The sequence below is a fragment of the Haliotis rubra genome, unplaced genomic scaffold, assembly GCF_003918875.1.
Source record: "Haliotis rubra isolate DU_JTF1 unplaced genomic scaffold, ASM391887v1 Scf509, whole genome shotgun sequence".
Classification (NCBI taxonomy): Eukaryota; Metazoa; Mollusca; class Gastropoda; order Lepetellida; family Haliotidae; genus Haliotis; species Haliotis rubra.
In genome coordinates, this window is record NW_025767201.1 from 142664 (window position 1) to 151497 (window position 8834).

At 46.9% G+C, this 8834-nt stretch overlaps 1 protein-coding gene across 4 annotated transcripts in view; it reads left to right on the plus strand.

The window, feature by feature from the left end:
• Positions 1-8834, plus strand: part of LOC124292128 (protein kinase C and casein kinase substrate in neurons protein 2-like) — a 66102-nt gene that overhangs the window by 39746 nt on the left and 17522 nt on the right. The gene's annotated exons all lie outside the window — the stretch shown is intronic.

The following is an 8834-nucleotide window of genomic DNA, read 5'->3' on the forward strand; positions in this document are numbered from 1 at the left end:
CTTCGACTTTTAGTGGAACGACTGTAAACCTTTTATCATAGGCCTCCTTATCCATTCGCCCGTGCACTCCATGCTGCTCTCCTTAATTAGCTTCCTAGTTCCTAATAAAGCTTGCAGCATGCTCCACTAATTGCCGACGTGACTACCTTGAATGATCATTCTCTTTCTTGTCGCACGACTGTGTGGACGTGCTGTATATTAGGGACATTATTTCACCCTAACATCATGGGGAAAACTGATAATCAGTCAAGGAAAAGGAAAGTTTGTGCTCAATGCAAGACGAATTATTCGTCCCTCGACCCTCACTGGTCTTGCAGTGACTGTATTGGACAATGTAACTGGAACAAACGATGTGGCAAGTGTAATTCACTAATAGATGAGGATTTTAAGGCCTACCTTCGTGTTTGCTCGCGGAAAATTGCCGATAGGGACAGGAAATCAACAGATTCTGATCCCACTCCTGCCAAGCGTATCAAGTAACAGCAACAGAAAATCGTAGGATTTTATGGACGCTTCATCAGATTCTTACTTATCTGAGGATGTTCGGCACCTATTACGTACGCATGAATCACCTCCTTCCATAGCGGGAAGGGGACCTTAGATCGACACTATCATCATCCAGATTATTGGTACATATCCCCTCGACTGTCTCAGTTTGTTTGGAGCCTGGCCAACCGCCGTTCAACTAGCCAACTGTCTCCCCACAGTTCATTGAACCGCACGGAGCTGGCTACAACAGCGTCGCCGGGGGACGTTCATCATGAATCAACACAACACATGAATCAGGTTTCGTCACCTAATTGCCGATCCAGATCGCCACATCATTCTAGATCACCACAACGATCTAGATCACCTTCACAATCCAGATCACCATCACAAGCCCGATCTAGATCACCGGATCGATCCAGAGCACAACTACGATCCACATCACCTGATCAATCCAGATCACCTAACCGATCCAGATCACCAAACGGGGCCAGGTCACAACTTCGAATCAGATCACCGGACAGATCCAGATCACCTAGCTGATCCAGATCACTGAACCGATCCAGATCACAACATCGAAGTAGATCATCGGACCGATCCAGATCACCTAATCGATCCCGATCACCGAATGGATCCAGATCAGATCACCGGACCGATCTAGGTCACCTAACCGATCCAGATCACAACATCAAAGTAGATCACCTGACCAATCCAGATCACCAAATCAAGCCAGATCGCAACCGCAAACCAGATCAACTGTTCGATCCAGATCACCTTATAGATCCAGATCACGATCACAGTATCCAGTTAGTGCAATGAATCGATCCAGATCACTTTACAAATCCAGATCATCTTACCAACCCAGGTCACCTATACGATGTAGATCACCTTACAGAGCCATTGACCAATCGGGATCACAGTACAGATCCACATCTCATGGCAGATCCTATTCAGATGGTCGAACCAGAGCTCCAATCAGAACCAGATCACCTGATCAGTTGTCTCATTTTTTGGGCTACACTCTTGCTGTTCGCCGACGTGGACCCCTTAACATCTCTTCTTGGGAGGAGCGATTTAAAACAGAACTGTTTCGCCAGCCTTGGTTTACTGACTCCCTCTTCAATGGTAGCATCCAAGAAGTATCTAATAAAGTTGATAAAGAAACCCACTTTCAAGTTTCGATTGAACTGTTAAAGATACAGAAGTCACAGCTCCAGGACTCATTAAAACAGCTTCAAAGTGCACAGTTCACCCCTTCCAATCCGGATTTACGAAATAGTTTTCGTGGCGCATCCACTCAAGGCCATGGCAGAGGAAACATACCTGGCCGTGGTGGTTCCTCCCGTCGCCCCCCCCAGGACCAACTCTGGCCCAGGGACCAGCGCCGGGAAGCAGTGACAGCTTGAGACAATCGCACGATTGGGACCTCCCGCCCCCAATCACTCCGATTTACAACACTCCGGTAGGCGGGAGATTGCAGATCTTCGCCCTGAATTGGACCAACCTCAAAGATCCGTACGTCACCAACCTACTACTTCACGGCTATCAGCTACCCGTTATTGGCTGTCCACCTCTGATGTCGCATCCGGCTCATCGCTCATATCCTGTGGGCCAGCTTCAGACTCTGCAATCCACAATAGGTAAGCTATCAGACAAAATCGCGATAGAGCTCCTAGGTCCATCGCCCGTCACTCCAGGATTCTACTCCCCCATCTTTTTGGTTCCAAAGAAAAATTCCAACAAACTCTGGCTCATCTTCAAATGAAGTTGTTCAATGCCCGATTCCTGCTTCCACCGCCTCACTTCAGGATGGTGTCGATCAACCTTTTATGCACCATCCTGAAGAAGGGAGACGACCTCATCAGCCTAGATCTTCAGGATGCTTATCTCCAACTTCGGCCGATACAGCGATTTCTACGCCCGTACCTTCAGGCCGACAACCCCAAGGAACTAATTTGCCTTCCAGAACCGCTTCGTCCAGTCCTTCAATGGTGGCTCGACAAACGAATGTGTGCGCCGGAGTCTCTATGATGCCCTTTGCACCGACTCATCACCTGTTCGTCGTTGCATCCCTCATGGGTTGGGGAGCTCGACCACCAAGTGGCCGGGCTGTGGTCATCCGACGAACGGGTACTTCATATAAACGAGCTGGAATTCAAGGCTGTAATTCAAGCCCTCTCACATTGGGCAACAGAGCTTCAATCAACCAGTCTGTTGATCCAATCAGACAATTCGACAGTGGGTTGTTATATAAATCATCTAGGCTCGACAGGCTCGGCGAATCTGCTGCAATGGGCGATCAGGTTCTTCCATCTCATCTCAACATCGTAGCCAGAGCCAGACACATTCCCGGGTTAAAAAATGTGAATGCCAATGCCTTGTCCTGATCCAACTGACAGAGTGGAAGTTACTGCCCCAGATCTTTCAGTCGATGATCTACCCGTTATCACGCCCTCAAATAGATCTGTTCGCCACAAGGTTCAACAACCAACTGCCAAAGTTAGTATCACCAATCCCAGACTCCTTGGCGTTGGCAATATCATGGGAGGGTCTCAATGCCTACGCGTTCCCCCCCTCCAGCTCTGCTACCAAAAGTAATACAGAAACTTTGGGCCACCAGCAACTTACTACTGCTTTTGGTCGCACCCTTCTGGCCAGCAAGAAGTTGGTTCGTCAGCCTAAGAAGCCTGGCAGAGCCAAACCCAGTACCGCTTCCCAACCGGGGACGACCTACTTCTTCACCCTCTCTTGGAACTGCGCCACGGGTCACCTCAGACCCTCAATCTACACGTTTGGCGCATCTTCAGAGGTCTCTCATAGCTAAGGGCTACTCTCGACAATAGCCACAGCTATCACTTCAGTGCATTGTACCTCGACCCGTTCCTTGTACGGCAACAAGTGGAAGAAGTTTGAAGACTATTACAAGCTTACGGGAATTGCATCTCCCACTTCCACTCCCACTCAGGTCGTTGCTGAGTTTCTCCAGCATCTCCGCACTACTAAGAAACTCAAGGGTACTACGTTAGCTACCTACTTAGCCGCCATCAACTCAGTTTTGGCTACTACCACTGGCACGAAGATTTCCACTGTTCCCGAGTTGCAGAGTCTTCTACGCTCCTATAGACTCTGACCAGTCCAGGAAGTTCAGACCTCCGGCCTGGGATCTGTCCGTCGTCCTTCGTCATATGATTTCTACAGATTATGAACCTTCTGAAGACAAGGACTTCGAACAAGTGACATTCAAGATATTCTTCCTGGTAGCTTTGGCTACCGCTGCTCGCATATCTGAACTGCATGTACTTGATGTCAATCGGGTGCGGTTCAAGCGGAAGAAGCATGGTAAGGCTTTCCTGGTTCTCCGCTGGGACTTCATTGCATAAAACCAACTGCCAGGGCAACCGGACCGGATGTTTACCATTCCCCCGTTGTCCACCATTCTTGGGCCTGATGATAATGAAGATTTGACACTCTGCCCTGTTAGGGCTCTACATGTTTACCTTGCTGCCTCCAAGGATCGTCGACGGCTACGGAAGCGCCTCTTCATACCCTTGTCGAACGCTTCAAGAACTGAGGTTTCCCGGACCACATTGGCCTTCTGGATGCGTGCCATGATCCTGCGAGCCTACACCTCTGCAGGGTTGCCTCCTCCAGCCGCTTCCAATCCTCACGAGACTCGTGCACTAGCCTCAACGATGGCCCTCCATAGCAACTGCTCTTGACCACTATCATGGAAGGTTGCTTCTGGCGTTCTGATACAGTCTTCTCTTCACATTACCAGCGAGACCTGTCTGTCACGGATGTCCAGGGACTACACCAGTTCGGACCTCTTGTACTGGCTCAGCAGCTTACATCGGCCCAACAACGCAGATGAGGGATGGTTCCGATTCGCGTTACTACTTCCTTGTATATACTGAATAAAAGTTGAACTGGATCTCAACCTTTTGTTCTCATTATATGGGTTTAAGAACTACTTCACTTGGCCTCCATACCAAGGCATCGGAATACGGACACCTAGCGTGGCCCTACAGACCTGAGGCACAATCAGTATGACGATGCAGAGGTGTTCGACATTCACGCTTACTGACCTCTACTCCACGGAGCAATTACGACAGTGAAGTGTGACACTCCCCCGAATTCCAGTGGATTTTGTTGCGTTCTGCCTTCAAAGTTGCCGTGCACATCCATTTAAACCTTGGAGATGCCGAGTTGTGTTTCTCTTTCACCCGCCTCGGTCGGTGTCTGGGGGGCCTTCTTGAAGCAGGGGCTGGCCCGATTCTAGTCGCAAGACTTTAATTACGGGGGTACCTTGTAAATCGTGGCGAGGCAAGGCTTACTTGCCGAGTTGCGTCCCTTGTCGCGTACAAGGTTGCGGCCGAACACCAAATCGCTCGGGAGTACCCATCTCCCTGGGAGTCGTTTTGTTTAGTAAGCCAAGGGGTTCCGGAGACCCCACTACAAGCATAGGAGTTGTGTGCACGCGTAACAGGCCTCCCTTGTACATCGCTATCTACGGCTTGTCATCAGTCAACACAGCTCCAAGACCAGCTGTTCGCACTGTCCAGACAGGAGGGTAATCTGCGGCCCGCCGTCCAACCGTGGGATAAGGGCAAGTTGTGAGATTGTATATTTATATACTTATCCTATCTCACACAATGGATGCCCGCCCGGCCTCCCCACTACTCAGATTACAATGTTGGCTCCAAGATGAGAATGATCATTCAAGGTAGTCACGTGGACAATTAGTGGAGCATGCTGCAAGCTTTATTAGGAACTAGGAAGCTAATTAAGGAGAGCAGCATGGAGTGCCCGGGCGAATGGACAAGGAGGCCTATGGAAAAAAAGTTGACAGTCGTCCGACTAAAAGTCGAAGCAAGAGAGAGGGGTGCAAGTCGTGAGATAGGATAAGTATATAAATATACAATTTATATTAAAATTTCTAATTTTATCCTTATCCTGACTCATACTTATTTGCTTTCTCTCTCTTCCTTCCGAGGTTCAGTAGTAAACCTCTGTCCCTATGTTCCCAAGAACAGTTATAAACTAACTCACCCCAATAGGGCCTCGCTGTCTCTTCCTGCCAAAAGTCCCAATTGACCCCAGACACTCAAGTCACTCCCTCCGTAATAATCGCCTGCTGGCACACAGTGGTCAAATAAGTTTGTTTTGTTTTTTTTTATTTCAATGTTTTTATTGTCTGAAAGTCAATGTTACTTGATTGAGGATCACCTCCAGGGTAAGGGTGACTCTTATTTGTAAGGTATGAATTCCTGCTGGTAGACAATCTGACATTTTCTAAGGAAAAAAGAAACGCATTCACACTCGCGTTCATACTCATACTGTTGCTAGTTTAAAATAAACTGCCAGCTAGACTGAACAGTGGATGATAGTATGCCCACTTTGTGTAAAATTTATTGAGTTTATTTCTGCTTGAGAAACTAATTTTCTCAATAGTTACCTGTGTTTACACACTTTCTTAAAACCATCGATGTGTAGTTTTACCCCCTGACACCGACATTTATACACAAAAAAATTTAGCCATTAATAGTAAGAGGTCAAAAACAGTATCTGTGACAGTATTAGAGTCACATCCAAGTATAACAAGGTCGACAGAGAGCTTCAGATTGAATATATGGTCACATTTCTGTGTTAACCATCCATGGAAGTTATTCCAAAATATATCTACGAATGGACACTGCCAAAACAAGCAAATGAGAGTTTCTTCACATGAAAGGATTACAGAAGGGATGGTAGGGAGGACCCTTGAGCGTATAATTCAGGATAAGTATAAAATATCAATTTTATCATAAAAATTACATATTTTGACACAGACTTATTTGCTTTTGAATTTTACAGATAGGTGGTTGGTCAGCCAAATTTTGGATTCTGATAACTGTTCAGGTAGTGTGCTTCTGACCACATATCCCCTGGGACCTCCTTCCTGGGGCTTCTGATCCTAGTCATGAGGGACCACCTTCTCTTCAAATATAAAAGAAGTAGATCTTACGATTTTGTGGATTTTGAAGAGAAACTAAAGAATACTAGATTCTACCTCATCTTAATGTCGATTCATGTGTTAAAACTAGGGCTATAGTAATAACTGCGCTGACTTAACTCGTAAGACAGGGGTGCATGGACTCTCGGCCATTGGTTATGGGACAGTAACTTGGCGTGTATAAGTCTACATGACCATAGGTGAGTATATCATCGTCTAGCTGGTATTGTCAACTGCTGAGCCACTACAAGGGGACCAAACTGATGGATGCCTGAGACGTCTTCTGTGGCAATATCTCTTAGATAATGGTTGGGAAAGACAGTCTCCAATCTCCAAAAGCATCCTTCCGTAATGGATGACAATGAGCAGTCTCCGAGTAAAGCTAATATGGATGCTAGTGCTCTGACTTCATGAGGATTGGAGGCCTTCAGTGGATCCAGTCCTGCTGCTTTGTAGGCTTATGAAATAACAGCTCTGAGCCAAAAGGAGATAGTAGTTCTGGAGACTTCTAAAGATGCAACGGGTGATGATGGGATGAAGAGTTGTTTAAAACATCTTCTTCTCGTAGCGGTCTCTTCAAATAACATCCCGGTGCTCTGACTGGACACAAGGACAGACCTTGTGTGTCTTCAGGTCCTAATATGGATGATAAAGCAGGAATGTGTCTATCCGGTTGACCTGTTAGTTGGTTCTTTGCTATAGTCCTAGATGAACTGCTGGATGAACACCCGTGTCGAATCTGGTTCGACCAAAGTCTAAGGCGTGTATCTCGGATGCTCAAGCTTCCGTAGCTAGTGTAAGGAGGAATAGATTCTTTTGAGTTAAAGGTTCATATTCATCGCTTGTAAGATGCTGGAGTACTATATTCAAGTCCCAGGCTGGTGCTCTAAACTTGGTCTGTTGATCTTCAAGTTTAAACGATCGGAGCAAAGTTCATTGTTAAAACTGAACTGATGGCCGCTAAGTAGGTCAATAAAGTAGATCCCTTCAGATGTCTAGTGGCTCTCATGTGACATAAATATTCCGCAAATTGAGGGGGTGAGGCTTTAACAGCTGAGAACCCTTTTTGTTTTGCAAATTGTTCTAAAGTGCTAAAGTGACTGCCTTTGATGTTCTATTAGAGTACCCTCGTGTTGTGAGACAGTTCATAAGACGTTCCATGCGTGTAACTGGAATCCCTGTGGATTCCAGCTGTTTGGTGAGCGGATGAATCAGATTTGGCCAGTCTGGTAGACGAATTGTGGCTCTTCGAGAATCCTTATGAGTTCTGGAAACCACGTTCTCGACGGCCAGTAATCCGCTACCAAAAGGAGTCGTAGGACTTTTGTCTGAGTTATCTTGTGTAAGACTTGGTAATAGTGTTGGAAGCGGAAACGCGTAGGTGTGTAGACCCTCCCATGATGTGGCTAGTGCATCCAAGGACCAAGCTAGTGGATCTGGAACTGGAGACACGAATGTCTCGATTTGGCAGTTGAATCTCATCGCAAAGAGATCGATTAGTAGGTGTCCTTGTTTCCGTATTAGAAGTTGAAAAGCTTCCGGATGGAGCATCCATTCTGTCAGAGACAGTTTGACTGGTCTGGACAATGCGTCAGCCAGTATTGAAATGTGCCGGGAAAGGGTCTGGCCATGATCCACAAGTTGAGACTGTCCATGAGGCGGTGTAAGCGAAATGTCAGCTCTAAAAGAAGTGCTGATCTTGTGGTGCCTTGGAGATTTATGTAAAAGGCCACAGTTGCGTTGTCTGTCCGTATCATGAGGAAGTTGTTCTGTAGATAATGAGCCCAGTGTTCTATGGCAAGTATCACTGCCTTGATTTCTAGTTGATGTGTAGCGATTTCTCCTCTGCGGACCATGTCCCTGCTGTGACTTCTGTGTTTAGATGTGCTCCCCATCCTTGTTGTGAGGCGTCTACATAAAGATGTAAATCGTATGCCTGCTCTTGTAAATAGGTTCTTCCGCAAACGTTGAACTTGACTGTTCACCATAAAGGATATTTCCTAAGGTGGCATGGTAGAGGAATCTTGATCTGGATTGTTGAGATAAGGTTTGAGGAACCTCTGGTTGGGTTGGAGCTGTAATCTGCCTCTGTGCGTAAGCGCTTGAGCTGAAACCATCAGGCCTAATAATTCCTGCCAAGCTTTGATTGGTAGAGCCGAATTGAGAGCGAGTGGAAGACACAAGGTTGAATTTTTAACCATCGGTTTTCTCGAACTGTTATACGGGGTGGTGGGGTAGCCTAGTGGTTAAAGCGTTGGCTCCCCACGCCGGAGACACGGGTTCGAATCCCCACATGGGTACAATGTGTGAAGCCAATTTCTGGTGTCCCCCGCCGTGATGTTGCTGGAATATTGCT